Genomic DNA, 27,737 nt, shown 5'->3' on the forward strand with positions numbered 1-27,737 from the left:
TCTTTCATGCCGCTCCGTGACTAGGGTCTCGAGATAGAGACCAAAACGTGGACCCTAGAATGTGTTTGTACAATATGGATATCAAATTGAAGCTGTTGGTGAATGCTTTAGTACAGAGTATTTTTCATGCCGCTCCGTGACTGGGGTCTCGAGATATAGGTCAAAACGTGGACCCGGGTAACCTTTGGTTGTGTATGTACAATATGGGTATCAAATGAAAGCTGTTGATAAGTGCTTTAATACGGGGTAATTTTCATACCTATTGATGACTAGGGTCTGGAAATATATGCCAAAACGTGGACCCGCCGTGTCTTTGAACCGAATTAAACCAAACTTACACACATTGTTAAGGAGGTATTGAAGATGGTTTCCGTATAGTATGGATACCTATTGGTAGATAGGGTCTCGAGATATAGGTCAAACGTAACCTTCAGATGTGTATGTACAATATGGGTATCAAATGGAAGCTGTTGGTGAATGCTTTAGTTCAGAGTATTTCCATCCGCTCCGTGACTAGGGTCTCGAGATAGAGACCAAAACGTGGACCCTAGAATGTGTTTGTACAATATGGATATCAAATGAAAGCTGTTGATAAGTGCTTTAATACGGGATAATTTTCATACCTATTGATGACTAGGGTCTCGAAATATATGCCAAAACGTGGACCCGCCGTGACTTTGCACCGAACTAAACCAAACTTACACACATTGTTAAGGAGGTATTGAAGATGGTTTCCGTATAGTATGGATACCTATTGGTAGATAGGGTCTCGAGATATAGGTCAAAACGTGGACCCGGGTAACCTTCGGATGTGTATGTACAATATGGGTATCAAATGAAAGCTGTTGATAAGTGCTTTAATACGGGGTAATTTTCATACCTATTGATGACTAGGGTCTCGAAATATATGCCAAAACGTGGACCCGCCGTGTCTTTGCACCGAATTAAACCAAACTTACGCACATTGTTAAGTAAGTATTGAAAATGGGTTTCGTAAAGTTTAGTTGTAATTCGGAGCACTGGCAACGGGTACAGCGTTCTTTTGAGTCAGCCATAATGTCGCTTACTTTTTTAACGCTTGGGGCGGAACTGAACTGTCAAATTGACAGTGTGAGTTACAATGTGTCAATATTTCTTTCTGATTTGGATGCCATAAGGAAAAAGCGTAAGTGCAACATGTAAAAATTGTTTGTGAATTTTTTTGGAGTGGATTTTGGAACAGTGAATAATTTCTTACGAAATTTGAGAATTTAATGTGAAATCCGAATGAAATTATGTGTTCGTGGAAAAAACAATTTTTTTCGTTTTTTTTTTTTTTGAAAAATATAAATGGATAATGGTTGAAAAAGCTCCAATGCTTAATAAAACATATAAATTGAAACGAAAAATTCATGGATGATCAGGAAAAAGACGGTTGTTTCTTAGTTATTCATTTGCGTTGATTTGAAATTTAAAAACAATCTTCTTTTTTCCTGATTTTCAATTTGTATTTTATATTTACTCAAAAACAAATAGAAAAACAAAAAATATTGTTTATGCCAAAGCGATTGAATAAAGAATAAAGAAATAAATAATATGAAAACCATATATTTTCTGTTCTAAACCATATCTATTCTATTTTAGTGTGCCCAGCGAAGGGGGCGGGGATTGCTAGTAAACAATAAAACGTTCATCAGAGTTAGAAATATAAATTTAAATGAATTTTTTCTTGGGCAATATAATAAGTATGGAAAAGTGCTCCGCCTTCACAATTTACATTATTTTATCGAAATTTAACTCATGTATGACTGGCCACACTGGAATGAAAATTAAAATCCTTCCCATGTGATATTATTGTGAAAGAGACAGGTGGGCTCGGATGAAAAGAAAAGCGGAGAAGGGGATGAGTATTTGTTGAAGACAGCCGAACGATGACTGATTTATGGTGGTATTAGCCTCTTCGTACCACTGATGAAATTCATCAGGTTTTTAATATCCATGCCTGTTATAGCAGCAAGCGTGGCAAGAGATCAGAGATCAGTTAAAGAGACAGTGCTTAGATGATTCCACCCCATCCTCCATGCAACTGCCAAAAAAAAGGACTCGAAGTAATGCGGAGTCTCACATGCACACCACGTGGCCAATGTCCTGTAAGAGCATCAACAAAATCCGAGAGCTGAGATTTATTAACCGCAGGAGATTCCTCGAGCGCCTCCGATCCACTTGTGTCCAGAAAGATTTCGTGAACTTACAAGTTTGTGTATTTGCCCAGCTGAGTTGATGCGAAGCCCATCTCTCCAGGAGCAGACCGCAGATAGTCAACGGAATCCCATTATTCTCATTTTTCGGGGTAATTACTTCGCAGGTCCCTTGCCTAGCCAGCTCATCTGCCTCACAGTTCCTTGCGATCTCATTTTGTCCTGGTACCCAGATGAGCTTTATATTCAAGAATTCGGATGCAAACGAAAATGAAGTCAGGCATTCCCCAAGCAATTCCAATTACACCATCATTGAACCCAGGGCCCCGATTGCCGTCTGACTGTCGGAGTAGATATTAACCTCCGCGACAGCTATTACACAAATGAGGAGTCAATCAATTCCTTCTTGAATTGCCACTACCTCTGCTTGGAATACACTGCAATAGTCTAGTAACCTGAACTTGAGTCTGATGGAGAGCTCTTTGCAGAATACTCCTTCACCAACCATTCTATCTAATTTAGGGTCATGCGTGAACAGATTCATTCATGGTTTTGTGGTAATTTTGTTTCCTGTTCTAAATGTTTTGACTGCTAGCATCAACTATTGAAGATGTCTACTGACGAAGTACTTCGCAGTCTTTCAGCTACCATTTTTTGCATTTGCTTCGACTACGACTGAAGTGAGAAGCAGAAGTGTAAGCAGCAGCAACTTCTTAGAAGCATAGATCAATTGGTTTGCACTTACAGCAAAATAGTTTGACGAGGAGTAGCGGGTAAACTGCAATGGATCGGGAATGGTCTAAGTGAGTTGGTTTAAAGACCTACTGCTACTTCCACTTACCTACCAACCTACCACAAATTTAAGCTGCAGTTTGCATTCGACTTATGAGAATTGTACTTGCTCTGTTAAGCAGAAATTTTTTGGCTTTTCCTTCTTTGACTGCAGCTTTGCAATCGCTGCTGACGCATTCGATACTGTATTGAGCTCATAAATGGCAAAAATTGTTTTGGATGTCTGTTCCAATTTTTCACCTTGGTCGTAGTAATACTTAAGTAGATGTAAAATGTTCTCCATTTTACCTCTACATACACTTAACATCACTAAACAAAAAACTGTCAGATAAGTCTTTTGAAACATAGACGAACTTTCACTCAGCAAAAGGTAGGACCGACCTGATGCAATTTGTACTTTATTGAATATGTCTCAATGAAGACATATAGTAAAAAATAGTTCTACTTCAACTCTTATTATCAGTACCCTGGTGTTAGTAGCACGAGGTGGGTATTAAAAAATGAGGTATGGCAGCGCCCATGGGCTTATTTTGCCTTCGAGATTTCTTAAGCTAAGATACTGGACATTGAAACGGCTAATATATGATAATACTTCAATCTTAGGGTACTGATAATAGCGAAATATGGAAAATATATGAATAGGTGAGCATTACACCTTGCTTACAAACTTGATATGTCATTTGTGCCCAAAATGGTAAAATTTTCAGGGTCAAAAATTTTAAAATGCCGCGCACCCAAAATTTTCCATCCCAGTTTTTGAAGTTGAAAATAAGAAAATTGTATTTCCTATTTCTAATTCTAAATTCTACTTGAAATTTTAAAATTATATTTTCTTCATAGTTTTAGTTGCTTGAAGTTCGATCACTGGGCAACATTTCTTCCTGACCGCCCTAGCTACTTTGGGCGATTTCAACAAAGCGCGGCAGTTGTTTTTCCAAACGAAGCCAAATCTTTCTTTTCTCTTTCAATCTTTTCATTCTCATTTTATTTAAGTCTGTGATTACAATAGCGTTAGAGACTTGAAACATATATCTGCTTAAAATTAATTCTTACATGCTAGCACAATTCTCGCATGGAAAAGAAATCTTGACATAGCAAACTCTAGGTCGAGTTGTCTGTAGATACATTTAACTCAGTAAGAGCCATCGTAATAGTAAAAAAGTCTTAATAGTTTAATTTGACTGCTTTGACGTTAAAGGTATATTAAAACCGTAAAGTTTTGGGAGAAGCATTGAAGGCAAACTGTCCAAGAAAGCAAACATCAAGAACTATTGGCAAGGAACCCCAGATTTATTAGCATCCACCGAGCACTGTAGGGTTGTAGTAGATCAAAGAAATGAATGAGTTTGCAAAGCGAATTGGATAAAATTTCGTTGTACTCTTTCGATTTTATTTGATTGAGAGGCATACATTGGATTACAATTCAAAATTGCACATTGGAGATAAGAACGAACTATAGGGTTTTTCAATTGGCGCGGATCGATTTTGGCGCCCTGTGGCAGCCATTTTGTTTTGGTGACACCTGTCAAATCTTTTGTTTATTATTCAGTTGTTTATGCCAAATCATCATGGCAAGTTACACGATTGAACAGCACGTTCAAATGATAAAACTTTATTATCAAAATGAGTGTTCATTAAGGCAAACGTTGCGTGCATTGCGCCCATTTTTCGGTAGACGTGGTGGCCCTTTCAATTTCTTATGACCCATATTGAACCATATGGACCTAGACGACATGTGGTTCCAGCAGGACGGCGCTACGTGCCACACAACAAACGCCACGACCTTCCATTTCAACATCTACCCGCCCTTATTGAAAAATCCTTTAGTTACTTATATACAGTTTTTATAGCATAGGGTTATTTAAAATCCCTCGCATAGTGCATCGGAATCAACTATCACGCCTAGATCAGAAAACTTATTAACTTTAAAGAGAGTATAAAAGAAAGGAATAAAATTCAAAGTTTTTGAAAAGGACCATGAAAATATTTCTTAATATTAAAAGAACCCTATTTTGGGCACTTCGAGCGACAAAGTTGTTTAAATCTTAACATACTAAAGAAGCATCTGATTGGCAAATTCCTTCACTAACCCTAGTCCCATGCCGTTCCATTTGACACCTTAATCCCATATCGATGGGTCGGCGCATATTTTTACTAAAGGGTGGTTAGCTGTCAAGGGCCGGTGTTGATTTTGAATCAAATATAATTTTTTTGTATTAATATTATTATCATTTCTCTTTATTATGATAATATTGGTATGGCTCAATTACGTATAAAACAAAAAATATCGCCCAAAAAGCAGCCGCGGCCCGGCGGCACACCTCCATCCGAGGGTCCAAATTTTCGAGGCATAATTGAGGTTCTATGACGTTAATGTGCTGAATTATCTCATCCTATAACTCTTGAATTGTTGCTGGGTTATCCACATACACCTTTTCTTTCACATAACCGCAAAGAAAGAAGTCCAACGGTGTCGTTGACGTTTAGGTGTTTTTCACATTCAACATCGGCCTTTGAAATGTAACCCCCCTTTATATAAAGCCAACAGAAAATTAGAAAAAATTCATAAGATATCTTCTACGCCCTAACTAAACATATCCGAAGACAATTTCTCAAAAATTTTATTTTGATAATAATATATTTTATCATAAACAAATAGTATAAAATATGCACTGTGCAGTAGTTTCTTAAAAAACGGGCCGGACACCAACGACCATCGACATGGGATTAAGGCTAATATAGAGTAAAGGCTTAAAGTGATTAAAACAGGCCCCAATGTCATGAATAAAAAGTGAAAATAAAATTAGGCCAAGAATACTCCATTGTGGGACACCGGGGGCACCACAAAAGTGTAGGATTTAGTCTATTCAATTTCTAAAAACGATTTTCTTTTGGAAAGATAAGATCTTAGCCATGACTTGAAAATTTAATGAAAACCTAAGCAGTCAAGTTTCCGCAATAGAATACTGTGCGAAACAGTGTCAAATGCTTTAGAAAAGTCTGTGGATATAGTGTCGACTTGACACCAACTCAAAAGTGCAGAGAAGTATTGTGAAAATACGACGAGATTGGTAATTGTGGAGCGTCCATAGATAAAACCATGCTGACGCGGGTCTATTATATTTTTGATGGTAAACAGTAATTTATTGGTGACTATTTTCCAAAGAGTTTGCTGAGGTGTTGCACCTTTTCTTTTTCAATAAAAAAATATTCAGCAAATGGAGAAAATGTCAAATACAGTCAGCACAGAAAAAAATGTCAAAAATCAACGCGATTTTAGAGCCAGTTCAGACTTGCATTTTATTATACCAAAATTCAATAAGCTATAAAACTGCATATTTGGAACTCTTCCAAAAATTCAAATCGAAAAGTTTGAAATTTGCATAAGAATTTTAAATTTTTTTTGTCTAATTTGTATTAAATTCAAAACTTGGATTAATATGGTTTTTGTTGTAAAATGAATTACATTTTCTTAAAAAAAATTTAAAAAAAATATTCTCAAAACTAATCACTATTTTCCTGTGCTATGACTATAAAACGCACTTTATTTATATACATGCCCATGAATATGCGTGTGTGTGTGCAATATACGTATATTAGTAAAGTGTATTACGTCTTCATTTACCAGCAATAATAAAAACCCCAACTTTATTTGCACAGCGATGCGTGGTTCGTTAAAAGGGACAGCGGAAACAAAGAAATGACGGTATACAAATACATACAAATGTCTTGCCTTAGTGCCTCGTTGCGTGTGCATGGAAATGTGCTTTATTTTCTTCTAAGTTCCAAATAAAATTAATTTTCTATGCCTTCAGGAGAAGACATATATGCTTCATTGTGGCATATGAAATCACGTGCACGTTTCGTGTGCAACCAAAAGGCAGTACTTCGTGATTCACCCACACATCTTTCGTTACCTAAGCAAGAATTCTCACTAGCAACTGCTTTGATTACTTTGATGTCACCTGGGGCAATTTGCTTAGCTTCATGACCAATTTGCTTACTTTTTTCCCAAGGGATATTTAAAATTCATTGTTAAACTGCGCAGAACATCTCCCATCTTGGACATTGAAAAGAAAGTTTTTCATTGCAGTTTTATAGCTAAGTTGTAATAGTTAATAAGGGGAGGACATGCAATGGACAGCGGTGTCCTTCAAAGCGTTTAAAGCTACATGTCGTGATCGAGTGTTTCCAGCACTAGTGCAGAGGTGTTTGAATGTCTCCATTTGACTATTTGCAGGAATTCACAGGTGCGATTGCATTACGAGTAGTTGGTGGAATACATAAACGCATTACCTTCTAGTATCATATCGAGCTATTGGCTCAGCAATATTTTTATAAAAATAAGTTAACCTACTCAGTTTTAGAAAGTATCGGAAGTCCATCAGATATATGTACATTGCATAGAGTGTAAGTTTCTGCATTTCCTTGCATTTTATTCATACCAGAAATTAGTTAATTCACCCTTAAAGTACCTGGCACTCAAAATCGAAACCACCAAGAATTCTAAGAATATTATCTTGTGTACCTTCTTTGATATTGAGAATTGAGGATTTTGAGGTGTTTTTATACTCCTGCTTTCTTAGAGTCCTCGATACTGTGCTGAACACAGGGTAAATAAGCAAACATTTAGAAGAGCTTACGCAGGTGACATAGCGTTCTGCATACAAATTTGGATCACGTCAGTGCTGTTCGCAAGCGGAGCTGACCTTGAAAAAACGTTCGCAAAACGGAATTCATTTCAAATTGTACGCAAAACGTTTTACTATGTATGGAAAGAGATTCGCTGTAAGATGGAATTTTGCTACCTCGGAAATAAAATAACACCAGAAGGCGCAACGATTGAAGACATCGCAAGCCGTATCAGCAAAGTTCGAGCTGCGTTTTTGCAGATGTACAATAAATGGGTTTCAATTCCATATCAATGAAAACTAAGCTACGAATTTTTCGTTTTATATGAAATCGCTGTTGCTATATGAGTGCTCATCTGGGATGCCTGCTTGCGCAAAATTTTAAAAATCTAGTAGCCTCGCGAAATTTGAAAGTTGGAGCTACTTAATTCGACCAACGAATTCCAGTCGAACTGGTCATCAAGCGCAGATGATTATTTTGGATAGCCCAAACTTTGCGCAGAGATATCAGCGAAGTGTACATAGAACCCCATTCATTACTGAATTAAAAGAAATTGAGCAATAATCTTTTTTTTAATAAATCAGTACCAATAAGAGGAACTAGTGCGTATCTAAATTATGGATAAGACGCTACGGTTATTGATATTTTAAAATGATGTAGACGTAGCCCCCCCCCTCGAAGTTCGATTTGTCAGACCACAGAACATTCAACCAATGCTCCTCCGTAAAATGTTGGTATCGGAGTGCCCATTCTAAGCGCTTTTTCTGATCTTTTTCTGAAAGCCACGGCTTCTTTCGGGATTTGCATCCTTTAAAGCATCCTTCTTTTAGCTAATCGAGTACAAACAGGCTTTCCAATTTCTTCCGACATGGCAGCTGCAAAGACAGAAGAGGACTTTTTACGACCTTTGGGAGACTCGCCTATAAGTTTTCGGTTTGTTGTTGTTGTTGTTGTTGTTGTTATAGCAATAACTTTGCCCTGTCAGTGTAGTGTAGCCACCGGTCACCTTCGTCAAGCTCACTTAACGATAGGCCCAGGAGTCTTGCTGTTTCGACAGGTTGGGTCCAGAGGGAGAGCGGTGTTATATGAGCGGATTTGATAGGTATGTGAAAAGGTAGTTAGTGTCGTGCGGGGTGTCTTCCCATGCCGGACATATGTTTAGTATGTCGTGGTCGATTCTGGATAAGTAGGAGTTTAACCTGCTACAGTATCCAGAACGTAATTGGGCCAAGGTTACGCGGGACTCTCGGGAAAGTTGAAGCTCTTCGTCTACAATGGGTGGTGGTTGGGCTCCGATGACGGCATTCGGGAGTCGGGAGCTTTCGAAGGTGGTAAGAGTCTCCCGATGAGTGTCGTTAACTGTCTGTCTGTACCCTGTCCGATCCAGTAATTGTCGGTCCGTTTTGTCCTGAATCTCATCCGCGTAGTTGAGGAGGTGCCTCCTGACATGCCTAGGTGCGACCAGCGGTAACACCCTAACAGGAACTGCTTGCTGAGCAGTTTATTACGCTCCCTGAAAGGGAGCAAATGGACGAGGCTTATGTAGATGTTGTAGTGGAGGCATCAGAAGACATCCTGTATGTAGCTTCGTCCACTGCGAATCACTGGTTCCAGGTCACCAGAAAGGTTTCGGTCTTCCCATCCAGAGATTTCCTTCCACTTTATGATTTATTATGGTGTTTTTCCTCCATAAATTACTTAATAGCACATTCGACTGCGCGCCACGAATATTCCACCAAATTGGCAATCTGAACCTTAGACTTCCTACCCTCACTTAAAATTGGGATTCTCACTCTTTTGTCGTAACAAAGCTCACTTTTTCACAGTCCTGCGAGGGTGAGTTTCTAGAATGGCTGTACTTGTTTCTTGTATTTTTTTATGCGCTGAAAACGAATCTGACCTCCAAAATGCTCCATCACGTCAGGATTTTTGGTAAATGAAGCCTAAAAGGTCAAAAAATGGCCATTTTTGATAATTTTTTTGGGATAGAAAATTTGTTTTTTCAATTTTCGACGAAAAGGTCGCATAGTACAACTCTTTAGCTTTAAAACCCATTTTTTAAAATTATTGTACGATTTAAAAAAAAAAAGTTATGACATTTTGAAATTAACAGTTTCAGTTACGCTAATAGACGTTATACCCAACGTATACGTAACTGAAACTGTTAATTTCAAAATGTCATAACATTTTTTTAAAAAATCGTACAATAATTTAAAAACATGGGTTTTAAAGCTAAAGAGTTGTACTATGCGACCTTTTTGTCGAAAATTGAAAAAAAAAATTTTCTATCCCAAAAAAAATTATCAAAAATGGCCATTTTTTGACCTTTTAGGCTTCATTTACCAAAAATCCTGACGTAATGGAGCATTTTGAAGGTCAGATTCGTTTTCAGCGCATAAAAAACTACAAGAAACAAGTACAGCCATTCTAGAAACTGAAAAAAGTTAAATTTCGCAGGCCTGTGTTATCTATATCCACTTGATAATTTTGCACTGAAGATTATTCACAAATTGAAAACCAATTTAAAATGCTAAAATATTTAAAATGCTTTCAAAATTCAACTTGTTAGACTTTACCCACAAAATGTGCCATGACTTTTTCCATAGTAGGTACAATTTATTCTTATAGTCAAAGGTTGAATACACCAGTAACACATTAGCAGAAAGCAGCGGTCACTGTCGTAGCCCCATTTGAAATTATTTATATGTTAGTGGGGTGCCTAATAATTTTGGCCAAGTGTGTATATATCGCTCATTGCAACGTACAATGTACCTCATTAATGGCAACTAACATCAAACATTGGCATTTTACTTCATCTAATATTAACTTTTAGTTTTGCTCATCAGCAGCGGATAAAAGCTCTTAATAGCTGTTTTATAGCAACTGAGCTATTATCACATTATTTTCCTAGCAAAATGGTATGTACTGGTATAATATTACATTACGGATACTAAAACCGTAAGTAAACGATGGCAGATAAACTTACTTCAAAGCATATAAAATTTTAATTACAAGTATTAAACATTCTGAGCTCCTTCTTAGTATTTTGCGGACAATATTAAAATCTTCGATTATTCTCTGCTTTAATTTCATTTCAATTTATCCACTCATTTCAGATTTTTTGTTCCATACAACAAGCTCGCTTTCACACACGCCACAAGTAAACTGCGTTTATCCGCTGAATTTACTGCCCATTTCCTCCTTTTATACACAGCTTGTGTTTGCGAAAATGCGTGCACGTGTGTGTGCATGAATGCTTTCTCGGTTCGTTGGCTGCCAGTAGTGGGAACCACAGTCATTGTAATTTATCATTTATAGTCATATATATTTACAATTACGCGTGCGCCTGCCTGTGCCTTGTCTTATTGTTAAATGAATTTCCTATTCTACTCTCGTTCTGGTTATGTTCGCAATTCACTGCCTTTGCTGTTAAATGATGCATGCAGTATAACAGCATGCAACCCAATTTTTAATTACCAAAGTCAGAGGTGTTCCTATTGACTACTGGTCTCATCTAAAATTTATTGCTAAATTTGTACTTCGCTCATTGCTTATTTATGCTGGATAAGCGAAACTTATAAATTTTTATTGAATGGACATTTCTTGGAAGAACAAAGTTTTCGTAATGAAGCAGTGTTTCAATTACACTGTACAATAAAGTTAAACTTTTTCAAAGTAATAAGGAAAACTTTCGGCTGATTTCTAAATACACACCCTATACAAGGACAAATAAAGCGTGATTTTTTAAGAGCTATAGGAAAGCTTTTCAAAAAAACACACGTAAAATTCAGAAAAATGCATAACATTTTTATTTAAATCGAAATGTTGTCTTCCAATGCGTTAATTGAAGCAGGCTTGTCTGAATAGACATGAGCTTTAACATAGCCCCACAAAAAATAATCTAAAAGCGTTTTATCGCACGATCTGGGTGGCCAATTGACAAGTCCCGAACGTGAAATAAAATGTTCACCGAACTCACCGAACTCTCAATAAGTCCATTGTTACGCGTACTGTGTGGCATGTGGCACCGTCTTGCTGAAACCACATGCCATGCAAGTCAAGCTCTTGCATTTTGGGCAAAAAAAGTTGGATATCATTTCACGGTAGCGCTCACTATTCACAGTTACGTTACGATTCGCAGTATCTTTAAAGAAGTACGGTCCAACGATACCTCCAACCCATAAACCGCACCAAACTGTGACCTTTTCTGAATACATTGGTAGCTCTTGCAATTCTTCTGGCTGATTTTCACTCCAAAATCGACAATTCTGCTTATTTACGTACCCATTGATCCAAAAATGAGCTTCGTCGCTGATTTTTCGATAAAAATGTGGATCTTAAACTTTCTTAACCGAACACGCTTTTTTATAATAAAATTCAATGATTTGCAAGCGTTGTTCGTTTGTAAGACGATTCATGGTTAAATTATAGACTAAACGGAAGATGTTTGACAGTGAAACAAACACGAAACGTGCGTCAGCTGTTTAAACCAACTTTTTAAAAAGATAATAATAGGACTATGAATAAGTTCGTGCGGTTTTACAACAGATGGCGTAACTTGATTATTATTCCATCGATCCACATTTCCAAACATTCATTGGAGAGCTACTGTCGTAAGGCACAAACGTCAGTATAAGTTTTTTATTTGAAGCGTAAACAACAATATTTTTACCACACTTGAAAATGTCGAATTTCGTGCCAAATAATGTGTTTTTGCGGGGAATTCTTCTTCATTATTTTAATATGAAGAAAAAAGCAGCCGAAAGTCATCGTATCTTGGTGGAAGTTTATGGTGAGCATGCTCTAGCTGAGCGAACGTGCCAGAAGTGGTTTGCACGCTTTAAAAGTGGTGATTTTGGTTTGGAAGACGAAGAACGCGAGGGTGCGCCGCCAAAGTTCATGGATACCGAATTGGAGGAATTGCTCGATCAAGATCCGGCTCAAACGCAAGAAGAGGTTGCAAAAACTTTGGGAGTTGATCAATCAACCATTTCCAAACGTTTAAAAGCCATGGGAATGATCCGAAAGGTAGGCCATTGGGTGCCGTATGAATTGAAGCCAAGAGACGTTGAACGCCGTTTTATGGCATGCGAACAACTGCTTCAACGGCACAAAAGAAAGGGTTTTTTGCATCGAATTGTGACTGGCGATGAAAAGTGGGTCCATTACGACAATCCAAAACGTCGGGCAACGTATGGATACCCTGGCCATGCTTCAACATCGACGTCGGCGCAGAATATTCATGGCCTGAAGGTTATGCTGTGTATCTGGTGGGACCAGCTGGGTGTTGTGTATTATGAGCTACTGAAACCGAATGAAACGATTACGGGGGATGTCTACCGACGACAATTGATGCGTTTGAGCCGAGCACTGCGAGAAAAACGGCCGCAATACGCCGATAGACACGACAAAGTTATTTTGCAACATGACAATGCTCGGCCACATGTTGCACAAGTGGTCAAAACATACTTAGAAACGCTCAAATGGGATGTCCTACCCCACCCGCCGTATAGTCCAGACCTTGCGCCATCCGATTACTATCTCTTCCGATCGATGCAACATGGCCTGGCTGACCAGCACTTCCGTAATTACGATGAAGTCAAAAAATGGATCGATTCGTGGATTGCGGCAAAACCGACCGAATTTTTCACAAAGGGAATCCGTGAATTGCCAGAAAGATGGGAAAAAGTAGTAGTAAGCGATGGACAATACTTTGAATATTAAATTTGTAACCATTTTACGTCAATAAAGTTTCAAATTTCGACCGCACGGGTGATTTTTTAGCTAATAGGACTATGAAACCGCACGAACTTATTCATAGTCCTATTAGCTAAAAAATCACCCGTTAGTAGTTGTAGAGTAAAAACAAGGTATTTTTTTCTAGTTTGTAGATATAATTCAATTTATAAAACAAAAATTTCGTTAGCAAGCGCCCACTGCATCAGAAAAATCAGATGGAAAAGGTTTCATTTGGTATGTCCAGCTGTCGCCTGTTGTACGAGCATAAAACGACTGGCGCCCTTTGTTAAACTAAGCCAAGATCGCTTAAGCAGTTATCGCGCCAATGAAGAAGGAGAAGATGTTATTCAAGAGTGATAGAAGCAGGATTGCGCATCATCAGAGTCAGTTGTGCAGTGCTGCCAACCTTTTGCTCTTCGGAATAAAATCAGTGCTCTTTATACCAAAAATGCGAAAATTTTTAATAGTAATGTGTGTTTATTTTTTTAATTTAAAGCTGCCAAAATTGTGAATTAAAAAAATGTTTATCATACAAAAAAATTCTAAAAAATACTACTTTTGCATTTAAAAACTTACGCTGAGAAGATTTCAGTGCTTTTAAAAATTTATTGATTTTTATACAATTTGTTACTTTAAAGGTGAAAAATGTTAGAATATTGGATGTTTTTCTCTCAGCCCTCCTTAACATTTAGTTCTCGTCTTTTCTCGTCTCTTTAACGAAGTCTTCCGAATGTTGAGTTCTGAGCAATTTGTGGTCCTCAGATAACTTGTGCGGAATGAAACGAGCAAAGGCCTTTGGTAAGCCCAAATGATCAGTCAAAATGCGATAAATCGATATTCTGGAGATTCCATGAATTTCAACGAATTTCATTTAGGTTCTTTTTTGATAAATTTACGAACAATTTCGATGGAGTTTTCGGTGATTACTGATTTTGGGCTGCCCGTATGTTCTTTGCCATTTATGTCCCCACAACCATATCTGAAACGTGTAAACCACTCATGAACTCAGGCACGAAATAGACAATCAGCGCCATAAACTTTTTTCATCAATTCAAACGTTTCGGTAAAAGTTTTACCTATTTTAAAACAAAATTTGATATTAGTTCTTTGTTCGAAACTCATTTTTGTACTGATGGCATAAACATACTCACACTTTAGACGCAATAACTTCACTTCCACTAAACCGAATGTCACCAAGCTTTCACTGGAAGTCAGTGACACCAGTCTTGTTTATTTTGGACTTCACTTTGTAACTTTTTATTTAATCACGAAGGTTAGAACGCCTCCGCGTATTTTGTGGGGATCGTCTGTGTCCTTGAGGGTTCCATTCCAACGCTGTTCTGCTTATGTTTTCCCTGTCCTTTCTAAGGGTGTGTGCGATCCATCGCCATTTACGACCTTTTTGATTGGTTCTTGCTTAATGATCTGCCACAAGTCCGCATTTTGGTTAGTGTTAGGTCAAAAAACTTTACAAATAATCCAAAGGCATTTATTTGTAATTTCTGCCTAATGCTTTTCGACACGTTTCAAACCACGTTTCCCTGTCATATAAGAGTGTGGATTTTACGCATGCGTTGAATACTCTTATTTTAGTTTTCTGTGAAATCTGTCTACTTTTTCAAATTGGATGTAGCCGACCTAACCTTATATTCTTCATAACCTCAAAAGAGCACAAAAGTTTTTTTCGGCCTTTTTTAAAGAAATCTTCTTAACATAAATTTCAAATACCATTGAACGATGGATTTTTAAAACTCTGTTTTTTTTTCAATACAGTCTGTGGTACGGAAGCTTAACGGATTTACTTTAAAAAATGCACACAGTAAAGGCAATTTGTTACGCTTTTTAAGTAATTCAATAAAAATTTAGCGTTCTCTTTTCTTTAAATGCTCATTTTATTGCTTTATTATATCCCAAACTAGGCAGCACTGCAATTGCAGGAGAGAGATTTGACTGCTCGAAGGAGATGAAAAAGAACAAACTAGGAAAAAAATGTGAATAAAGCGAAGAAATGTAATGAAGAAGAAATTAAAGAGACGACCTCGTAGCTCCTTTGCCATTGTCCTGCTCTATCCAGACATAGATTTACTGTGGGAATCTGATATCATCTAAAAATTTGTAAAACTGGTTTTAGGAGAGATAAGGGTTCTCAACGCGGCATCACAATAGACTATGAGCCTGAGTGCTCCCACATTGGACAACCGCTGCAACCTACCCCAATCGAAGAAATGTCACACACAATTAACTCACGAATAATCATCAACACCAACAATAATCGCTTTCGCCGATAGAGTGACAAGATTATAAAAAAAGTTAAGCTAAATAGAACTAAGTGAATTATTGAACTAATTTTAAAACAATTATCATCATCATCATCATTCATAGCACTACAGCTCGTTGTCAACCTTATATATTATAATATATATATATATAATTTGCACGTACACCCTTTTTGGGTGTTTGGCCGAGCTCCTCCTCCTATTTGTGGCGTGCGTCTTGATGTTGTTACACAAATAAAGGGATCTACAGTTTCAAGCCGACTCCGAACGGCAGATATTTTTATGAGGAGCTTTTCCATGACAGAAATACACTACACCCGCTATTAGAAAAATGTTTTTCTTAATTTTGGTGTTTCACCGAGATTCGAACCAACGCCCTCTGTGAATTCCAAATGGTAATCACGCACCAACCTATTCGGCTACGGCGGCCGACTGCGTTGTCAGCCTTAGCTTCCTCCACAATTCTCCATTAATCTTCGTGCATAGACGTGGATAGGCAGACTGCACTCCTATGCTTATTAGACGTCCTCAAGGACGTTTACCTATCGCTTCGGCGGCCGTCCTCTTCGTTTTTCACCAAGTCTACGCACATCTAGAACTTTGGTAGGTATTCCTTAACCTGTCATTCTGCAAACGTGTCCTAGCCATCGGATGCGCTGCAATTTTGCAAACCACACAACGTTTTTCCTTTGTCGAAATTCTTCTATCTCGCTGATATGTCTGATTCGATAGAGCCCCTGTTCTTCTCGTACTGGTCCCAGTATTCTTCTTTTCAATATACTTAATTGTTTAATTACTTTTTTTTTCTAAATCCATCTTTTCTTTTCCTACTACCTGCTGATATTGTCAAATTCAGAGACAGTTTAATAACTTTTTTAAAGAACAGGTATAGTTTAAATAAATATTCAATTATGTAAGTAGCAATGATATAAAAACTCATTTTAACCTAACTTATGATATATGAGAAATATGAAATTTTCAGGTATAATTGTAAAAAATATGTAACAAAATTTATTGGTAGAAAAGCGCATACTCATAAATAACCGCATCTGGACAAAACTGGATAACGGCCAAAAATTGGTTTCGAGTTTTTGATCGACTACTAAAACTTAGGGTCATAAAAACTCAAAGCCACTCCAGAGTGATTTTTTAAATTTATTTTGCAAACTGTATTAATTTTTAATTTTTTTGCTATTGTATAACAGGAGAATCGTTCCATATGTAGCACTTCACGCAAGTTGGGAAAGTCCCTGCCGCCATTAACTTGAGAGTGGCGTGTACGATTTTTCTGCATGCGATCCAAGTAGCTTACAAATTTCAGGCTTCGCCCAAGTATCCTCTGGGTGACTTCCGAATATCTGTTCGAGAGAGAGCTAATGTGAGGAGACGAGTCACTCCTATATTTTTGTTTGCGCGCTGGGTTTGCAGCCCGCCACCTAAAAACCATGCACCCAATGAAAAACGAAACAAAGCCACGACGGTTAGCACGAGAAAGAAATAACTGATGCGCTTTGTTAAACTCGGCCAGAATCGCTTAAGCGGTTATCACGCCAATAAAGAATAAGAAGAACACAAGTTAGAAAAAAGTACCTTGAATGAGTCTTTTGCATGACGGACGAATTTTATTATATAAGTTAGCCAGTTAAGTTGATAATTACTTCTATCCAGACGCCGTCTTATATGCCACGAAGGTCGGGGGCTTATATATAATAAAAATTTTATCCTCGTAGCACTCAACACGAAATTACTAAACCCATTTAGCACCTCAGCTGTGAGAATTAAAAAAAAAGAATATATCTAAAAAAAATTCAGCCTAAACCCTTAAAAACAGTGTATGATAAAGATTATTATTTTGCTCCCTTTAGCACAAGCCATTATCAGAAACTTGTTAATTTTTTTATGTTGCACAGTGACAAACAAATTTATATTATATATTTTTTTTAGTTTAAAATAAATATTCCTATTAGGAAACCCGATATTTTCTCGCTGTTTTTGTTTCTTATTCCAAATTATCAAATTAGTGCATATTCTGCTTAATAAAGAATAAATTCATTAGGAGCCTTCCCTCCCCCTAATATTGTAGTGCGCACTCACTTGAACAGGTGTTCAGGTCGAGCCTCTACCCGAGCATGTGTTGGAGGAGCTATGGCAGGTATGTTAGATAAAACTCGCCTAATCGTTAGGTAAAGAAAGTCGACATGTAATCTGAGTTATCTCACTGAGCAAAACCACAAATTAATTTTTCCCGGCTTCATCACACACATAAATTGATATGTGTGTATATTATTAGTAAATATTAGTGCAAATATTATACAAAAGAGACCTGCTGATATCAAATTAGGTTAAAAAAAACTTTGCACTTACGTGTGCTGATTCGTATTTATTCATACATTTTCCTATAATTTTATAACAAATTTATTCACAGGCAAATAGTTAAGTGATCAGCTAAATTTCTTTTAAGTGAATGAGACGAATACCAACTCAATCAAAAAGTTCCCGGAATATACTTAGAAAATTCTAAAGGCAATTACATTCCTCAAATGTGATCTTATCGCCTTCAAAGTACTCAACTCAATTGCAATGCACTTATACCACCGTTTGGTCCAGCTCTCGAAATATTTATGGACTCTATTTTTGGTATAGCCAGCGAAGCCGTCTTCCATTTCTTACATACAAAGTAATGGTATCACCTATTAAAACGCCAAAGTGGTTCCCAGTAGTGGGTTTTTGACTCGATCAAACATAAAAAACCAACAAAAAATCTCAAAGGGCCATATCAGGAGATCTCGATGGCTATTGGACCGTATTACTGCCGTTCTTGATACAAAATTCACGGATAATGATGATACTATGCGTTGTCATGGTGCAAAATCCACGAGCTGTTTTCCCACAAACTCTTTCGTGTTTGCGAATAACTTCACGTAAACGCCTCAAAACGCCCAAGTAGTTCTTATTAATTACCTGACCTTTTGGAGGTTTACAAAAATTCTTGGAATACAAAACCGTAGTAATCCATTAAAAACTTGAGCATTGTTTTCTTTTTTAGCTGAAAACAAAGTGGTTTTTTTTGGTTCTGGTTTATTCGAAGCTCTCCATTCATTCGCGTGGTACCTGGATTACCGGACTGCGTGTCTTACTCATAAGCCCACGTCGTAGCTCTAGTAATAAAGCGTTTGATGAATTTTGTGTTGAATTAAGCCATAGAAATCATATATTTGGCGATATTCGATATCAACCCCGACCCTCTTTTGCATAGCATTCAGGTCCTTTGGAACCAACTTTGCAGTAACATAGCGCCAACCCAAATCATTAACTACAAAGTCCTGAATGGATCTATAAACAATGCTCATGTCTTCTGTCAGCTCTCTGCTGGTTAATTTGCGGTTATTGACTAACTTTTCTCTCACTTTCGTAGTGGCAGAGCTAGATTTACTCAACACTGCGTAACTTTTACACATGTCAAGCACTGACAGTATACTTTTGTTAGGAATATTAATCAAAATGTGGCCACCTAGCAAAAAAAAAGGAAATAACAAAATCAACAAAGCGTCTCTTGATTCGCCCGAACTAACTATTTGATCAAGGTGGTATGTCCTGGGCGTATGAGTAACCTTCTTTCGACCTTCCATCTGCCAGCAATACGAATGTAAAGGGAATAGCAAATAACCCAAGAAAACATTTGAGAAATTATTAATTACCGCTTACCGGTAGAAATTACAATTACCCTCACAAAACACCCCCATTTATTTACCTCACGCGAATGTGTAAACAAGAGCAAACTTCCAAATGACAATGTTTTGTCTTCGCCTCCGCAAAAACTTGGCAATTTAGAATTGTCAACAATGTGTACACAAAAATCGCCGAAGGACAAGAGTCTTACAATTGCGGCAACTAAAAATAAATAAGAAACAATGACAAAACTTTTCACTTTCATTAAAACTGTAGCCACACAAGCGTACCATAAGTTGTTGCTGAAGATTTTGCGCTTACAAGCCAAAAGGTGCTGCTTTAACAATTGCGCCATTCCTGCGGCGTAAAAACAAACTTAAACCTGCGCTGTTAGATCTTCTTTCCACCAACCACTAACGCTAGCCAAAGACGTGAAATGGCATTTAATTGTGCGCGATCCCCCATCCAGCCAATTGCAACCTGATATGTTTTTCAGAGCGAATAACAAACCCAAAACAATAAACACAAATTTATGGATATACGTGAACACATACAAATATGCGTAGATATAGAAAAGGAAGTGTAAATATAAGTAGCTTCGTTGAGCGTGCCCTCCCCCTGGCATTGTGTGTGGCTCATTATTTGCTCAACAATGCGTCTAAAGTGAAAAGTTCTTTGGCAGGATAATAAAAACAGACAGCAACACAGAGCCACTCAGCAGCATAAATGGTGGCACAATAAAATAAGATAATGATGACTTGGTGTAAAACGGTGTAATAGAAGGTGGATATACCTTATAGTACATTTGTTTTTATTCTGGTGCTGGTAGCGCATATTATATTTCTCGCCACAGGAGGTGTGGTAGCGTTTGATAGGCAAGCAACTCCGACATTGCAATATTTTCAAATAAACAAGCTGCTAGCAAATATAATATTTATACAACCAAAGCAAATACACAAGTGAGTATACAGACGCATACATGCGATCTACATGCACACACACATACACACATGTACACACTTATTGATGGTTGTCCTTTCGCCTAACTCTACCGTTCGACTGCGTGTCCAAAGCAACCAAGAATGCATTAATCATATGCGTATTAAATATTCAAAAGGTGTACTTTTTCGCATATTTAATGGGTGAATGAGTTGCGTTTAAGTTGTTCATATGGCATACACTCGTGGTCGTATAATTAAGACACGCTGCGCCTTTTTAAAATACCTACTCGCATCATTTAAATTTCAAGACAAAGTTTTTTTTCCTTGATTTGCTGTGAAAATACAATTCATTTGATAACAGAAACCTTATGAATCATAGTTCTATCCTTTCTTTCAAAATTTCAAATTCTGTGCCATATAAAGGGCGTGCTCGGAAATATAGTACATGGAAGAAAGTTGTGCACTTTGGTATGGAAAAAACTGTCAAAAATCAAGGCGATTTTTGAACAACTTCAAACCAATATTTTGGGTTTAAATGGGTTATAAAACTGTGCTCCCAGAAGCTTTTCAAGAACCCCTATTAACCCCTATATTTTCCGAAAACCTTATTAGGAATTTTCATTTTAAAGTTTTCAAATTTAATATGTTATTTTAATTTCTCAATTTTTCAAAAAATTTCGATTAGAATTTAAAAACTTGGTTTAATTTTTTTCAATTAAAATTAAATTCGTTTTACATTTATTTTATTTTATTTTTTTTTAATTTTTCCAAAAATTCTAATTAAAATTTAAAAATTTTGATCTAACTTTTTCATTTTGTTAAATTTTTATAAATTCTTTATTATTTGTTTCAAAGTTTCCATTAGGTTTCCATCAGGTCTCTATTATAAAACAAATTTTATATTTAATACGAAAAAAATTAGCATAGCAAATATTGCGAATATTGAAAAAGATTGTATGACAAAATTATGTGCCCACAAGTGTATATAAAGGGTGATCAGATTGGGGATACTTTTTCCAATAGGGTTTTTTGACAGATCACGCGTGACTACTGTAAAACTAAATACATTTTTTTTTCAGTGTTCATTGATATTTCATATTGGAAAGCTTTACTCCTAAACAACGTTTACAAATCGTACAATTCTAAAAGTATTCATTGCACGCTCAGACCCACGTATTGGGTTCAACAATGAAGCCCATGTTTGGCTTAATGGCTACGTTAATAAGCAAAGCTGCCGTATTTGAGCTGAAGAGCAACCCGAAGAAATTCAAGAACAGCTATTATATGCACTAAAAACAATCGTTTGGTGAGTTTCTGAGCTGGATGAATAATCGGCCCATATTTCTTCATAGACGAGGCTGGCGCCAATATAACAGTGAATGACAAACGCTAGCGTGTCATGTTAAACGACTTTTTAATACAGGAAATTAAAGCCGGTGAGCTCCACAACATTTGGTTACAACAAGGGGGCGCTACTTACAATACAGCCCGTGAAACAATGTCTTTACTGTGTCGTCGTTTCGCTGAGCAATTTATCTCTCGCCTCGGACCAGTGGATCGACCACCATCATCGTGTGATATCAAACCTTTGGACTTTTATTTGTGTGGGTATGTAAAGTCTAAATGCTTTGTGGATGAACTTGCTTGCATTGAGACATTGGAAGCCAACATTACTAAAATTATGCACGAGATGCCAACCGAAGTCCTCCAGCGAGTCATTCAAAATTGGTGTTTACGGATGGGCGAATCACAATTTAGTTGCAGCCAACATTTAAAAGGGATTATCTTTACAACATAAATGTCAGGAATGAATTTTCGTTGATTTATTTAAATTTAAAATCCGAAACGCATCTAAATTGAACACCCTTTGCATGCACACATATGTAAAGTACATCCATACCACACAAACATCAGCAAAAAGTGGCTGATGTTGAAATGTGAAATGATTTAAAGTGGCAGCAAGAAGCACAGCAGCTGTTGACATTTTAAAGTGCCGCATCAGGAGCGTTAGCTAAGAGTTAGTTGAACGGCTTGATATGCAAACAGATTGACAGATTGAGAAGTAAAGACCCCCCCCGCTGTTGCTGGTATAACGCAAAAAAAAAATGTCAAATTCCACTTTTATATGCTTGCCTTTCTCGTAATCTCCGCTGGCTGGCAGCTGACAAATAAGTTCACAAACTCGCGTAAATGGATTGTCTAGTAGACATAAACATATGGGCAAAAATTAATTGATTCAGAGTTTTGTGATTAATAAAATAGATATTTTGCAGATAACAGCAGATAAAAGTTCGATTGATTGATAAAAAAAGAAGTGCACAACTCAATGCCAGTTGAGTACTGTGTTGAGTGATGATTGAAAAACTTTGCCATCATTTGTTTGCAAAAGAAAATATACCTACTAAATATTTCGTACAAAATTAACTATAGTAAATATTTTGAGAAACCAGTCACTCACCGATAATACACAAATGTCCTTCAAGGTATTTTCTGTTTTCTTACGCAAAACTTCCGCTACAATATGTTGACGTTGCTTAAATTCCTTTTTTCTGCTCACTTCAAATTTCTATTTGCCCTGCATGGTGACACATACATATAAACGCACATGCATATAGAGACATGAAAAAAATTTAAAATACGATTTTGTTTTGTGTTCGCTTAAAATTAATTCAGCAATTTTTGTTTAATTTTATATAGTTTTTGTTTGTTAATAATATCCTCAGTTTTACTTGTTGGCTTTGCTTTCGTATTTGTCTAGCGTCTGGTATCGAGTTTAGCGTTGTATGCAACGGCGAGGTAGTACTTTGACTGATTTGATTTTTGGTATTTGCTAATTTCCTTCTTCGTCTTTTCTGTTGTGTTTTGTTTTTGGTATACAGCACTTTCACTTTGTTTTGCGCAACTGTTAGATATATATGTACGTAGTTGTAGTCGAGTGCTCTGGTGTTTAGCATGAAATGCGGCCTACAGAATGCTAATAGCAGCATACTGTTAACATAACTCGCCTGCAGAAGCGTTAAAGCTTATGAATTCAACTGAAAGCTAACTTAATTTTATGCTTTTACACACAAGTTGATGCAAGGAATGCTTGACATTTTTTTTTCATATGGAAGAAACAACAAAAGAAATCATCAAAAATCAAAGCAAATTGCAACCTACTTTAAGCTTGCAAATATTAAATTTGCATACCCAGAAGTTTGCAACTTTAGCGAAGATTTTACGAATTTTTTTTAGAATTTTGCGCAAAATGGGCACACAAAACCATGAAGGGTTCATTTATGGTATGTAAGAAAAAATGCATATGCAGCTGCGTTCAAAATAATCGTAGAGCAGCAGAAAGATATGAAGAAGTATATTTTTTTTGTTAAATAAAATGAAAAAAAACCACGACCTAATTCACTACACCGTTATTAAAATTAAATTTCATACAAACTTTTGCATGTGGGCGGTCAAAAAAATAGTACGAATATCTTCCAAAATCCAATATTTAGTGGGCTATAAAACTACGTACCCAACTTTTTTGAAATTCTTGAGATTGTTTTTAATTCTTGAACACACAAAATCGTTAAAGGTTCATTTACTTAATTTAAGTATTTATATATAAATGCTTCTTCTTTTTCTTTCTTGGTTTTCTTTCCCATTTTACTTGGGGTCAGCTCTCCTAGTACATAATCGCCAAATTTTTCGATATTGGCTCATCTCGGTGCTTAAATTCGCATTTTTCATGTCGCTTTCGATCTACATACTTCGTCCATGTATGTTAGGGTCACCCTGGCTTCCTCGGTGCCGTAACAATGTTTAGAACCTTCTTTGTTATATCGAATACAGTCTTCTTCTACAGGGTTGGCCATATTAAACTGACCCATTGAGTAACCCTATAACTTTTTACTGTAATTTGAAATCTAAGGTTTACGTCAACAAGCCAAAGACACTAGGCGCACTTAAGGCCAATATCCGACGGGAAATAGCCGCCATATCGGCCGAGACGCTGGCCAAAACTATGGAAAACGCCGAAAAACGGGCACATTACGCTATACGAGCTAAGGGCGACCACTTGCGCGATATCATATTCAAAAAGTGATGTAAACGAATCTCCTTGAACTAAATTAAATGTTTTTCACAATGAAACACAAAAAAATGTTTCTTTTTCCATATTTTTTTAATAATCACATGGGTCAGTTTAATATGGCCAACCCTGTATATAGATATGACAATACCAGCGATGCCGGTCTTCTTATATTTTGCGCTCACTCGGCGCTATTTTAAGGTATCCACCAATGTATCGGCTTGGTCCTTTATCTAATGTTGTGACCCATGTTGACCATTTTTGCTATTTCAAGTTTTCTTTCATGGGACGTATTTAGAGCCCAGCATTCAGCTTCATATATATAACAGGGTAGCACACGCAGGCATTTTATAGATTTTGCTTTTCAGAAGGAGAGGCACCTTTCTGGCTTTGTAATCGAAATAAATAAATTCTCGAAATATCGGGTGTTTTTTTAGCTGCATGAGAGCTATCGATATCTATAACTATGGTTTGACAGCTAAGAACTGCAAACTGTATTGACATTTCTGTTCAGTAAGGTGTGGCAAGCCATCATGAATGGATTCACTTTAAATTTTAAATCATATACTTACGTTTAAATTTTACGAAAGGATCTGGCTTACGTGCCTATAGCTTAAAGCTCGAGCAAGAGTTGAAACCAAATACCCGTCGTTTGCCTCGCATTTTACTGATTGGGCTCATTTAGTTTAGAGTAGTCAAAAATTGGAGTGATCGAATGTAACATCTAACTCGTAACCGCGTCCAAAATATTCAAAAAATATTCATATTCAAAAAATAAAATGCAATAAAATTATTTTTCAGATTATAATAAAAAAATTAATTCCAATAATATTTCTGTTTTGTAATATATTATCATTTTAATCTATCTCGATGCTAAAAGAAATCATCAAAACCGAGTTGTGTACTAGGCTGGGTGCTTTCCAGTTCGTATGAGTTAAATAATTTGTTATATGCGAATTAATTAAGCAATTTATTATGAGCAACGTCCTACTGTCAAATACTGAATATAATTACAATATAAACCAAGAGTTTATTAAACCATCTACCAGCTGTTTGTCGAAGCTTTAAAAATGTCACTAATTTGCCTCTGCGTTTGCTTATTTTACCGTACTTACCGGTGTATGAATTCAAAAGTCCCTTAAAAAAGCTATTCTGTCAAACGGCCATAACAGAAAGCTTTGTGGCGATGCAAGCACGAAAGTTGGTGTTCTATTTCGTTCTGTTTACAGCCGCTGCGAAGGGAGTTGCCAAGCTAAATGCGATGCTTCCCGCTGGTAATACATTTTTATGATTTATGAATGTGAAAGAAATGTGGTAACTACAATATAAAATTGAGTGAATGAAACCTCTTAAAAATTATATTAAGTACATATATTTATTTCCAATAACGTCGAATGGTATAGCCCATAAATACATATTATTATTATTTATTAGCTCTTGTACGAGCGCTGTTTGAAAATGCCGTGCAAAGTCTGAGCAAAATTAATGGAAATAAAGTTCCAACTCGTTTCTCATCGCCCCTATTCTCCTAACTTGGCTCCTTCGAAGCATTCGAAATACAATTTGCTGCCCAATTTGAAGAAATGGCTGGAAAATCCTATTATTCGGAAGAGACCAACAAACTAGAACAGCTTTGGACGAAGTGTAAAAGCCTAAACTGAGACTACGGACTGCACGGATTTTTCTAACGGCGCCCTATATAAGTCATACTAAGACAATTTGGAAAACATTTGAAAAGCAGCTGCTATTAGCCCACATTTATTCAGTGGTAAGACTCATCTGCAATGGAAAAATTTGGGCTTTAATTGGGAAATCTTTTCATCAGCACTAATAAAGCGATCATATATTATTTTTTTTTTTATCAAATATTAATTTAAGTGCTTTAACAAGAACATAATAGCGATAATATACATAGTTTATATTTCAATAAAAAAAAGGCAAAATGGTTTCATAAACATCCAACAAACATAGAGACTTTCTCTTGTTGGCCATCGGTGAGCAGTACAGTACTTCTTTTTAACAGCTAATAGAAAAACACGGCAAAAGTATTTTCAGAATATTCATGAATTGTTTTAAAACATTTGGTGCTATTATTATAAAATATTGATTTTTTTCTTTTCTTTTTTCTTAGCCACTACTACTATCTACTCACTCTATGGCATTATATTAATATGGATAGCAAAGGGAAGATGATAAATATAGCGATAAAAAAATTTGCTTGTATTCTAACCTTTTCAATGTCGCCTTTCTTACTATATTATTATATAAAATCGCGAACAAGCTGTTGAGCTTTTCCCTTTTATGAAATAAATTATATGCAATAAAAAATTTATATTTATAAAATTTTTACTTATAAAATTTTGTCTTTTGTAACTTGAAGGCTGTTAAAAAAAAAAATTTATTTATTTATTTAATTTAGTCAAAAACACAAAAGTTCTTACTGACTATTGCCTTGGTGCTAATATAAGACATTTATTAATAATAAAAAATAAAATTCTCGAAGACCAGTAAATGCATAGGAGTCGAAATTGGTTCTGGATATCTTAAGATAAAAAGAGTTAAGAGCTTTGTAAAGTCCTCGATGGAATATTTAATTAAATTAAACTCAAAATAAATCTATAGAATGTACCTTCTGCACTCAAGCCACTTTATTCTAATTAATAGACAAGGATGGGCTATAAGAGGGAAATGAGACAGAAAATTTTAGAGATCTGAAGGCATCCTTAAGAACATCTTTTGTACCCACTCTATTATGGGGGTACCAAAATGGACAACGAGCAGATATAGTCCGGCAGCCAGGGGTCATTTTGACTTCATCATTTCATGTTGACTGATTTTAATACTGAAGGCAGACGCCATCCAATGGATGACGAAACCAACTGACAGCTGGTCCAGTAGCGGTGGGTACGTGGGTGGGATGCTGCGAAACGTTCGAAAAAAAAAAAATTTAAATAAAGACCGTCAGCCGAAGCATTGAAAATTCCGCGCGCCGCCGAGATGTATGAACGCAATGATACGCTCTTGCTTCGGCTGTTATAATATAATAGACTAGGGAAAACCCGTCCGTTCCGCTGGTCGTCTTTAAAAAAATCTAGATTAATTAATTAAATTAAGCCGAAAAATACTGTGTGCTTTTTATAAAAATTCTCGCGCATAAATAGTAATGAAAGAAGTTTTAAATAGTAGTAGCAATTAAAAAACGTTTGATGTGATTTACTTTATTACTTTTTTTATTGTAATGTTCTTTGGTATACAATATTCTTCGTTTTTCCATGCGTTGTTGAATAAATGAACAATACCGATGGCTTACCAACTCTTGAGCATGAAAAATAAAGTTGGCCATGAGAAAAACATGGGTATTCTCAATCAATATCACAAATTGATAAAGTTTAGCCTTGTGACTTATTAATAGTAATCGCGAATGCAAGGCGAACAGGAAATTGAA

General features: G+C 36.5%; 1 protein-coding gene across 2 annotated transcripts in view; it reads right to left on the bottom strand.

Annotated features, from left to right (window-relative positions):
- The window catches only part of LOC129247614 (synaptotagmin-1), a 42,512-nt gene extending 19,495 nt beyond the window's left edge, over positions 1-23,017 (bottom strand). For both annotated transcript variants that reach the window (XM_054886801.1, XM_054886800.1), the window contains exon 1: positions 22,685-23,017. The gene's annotated coding sequence lies outside the window, so the exon portion shown is untranslated. The remainder of the gene's footprint in view (positions 1-22,684) is intronic.
- Positions 23,018-27,737: the final 4,720 nt, after the last annotated feature.

This window comes from Anastrepha obliqua, chromosome 5 (assembly GCF_027943255.1).
Source record: "Anastrepha obliqua isolate idAnaObli1 chromosome 5, idAnaObli1_1.0, whole genome shotgun sequence".
Taxonomy (NCBI): Eukaryota; Metazoa; Arthropoda; class Insecta; order Diptera; family Tephritidae; genus Anastrepha; species Anastrepha obliqua.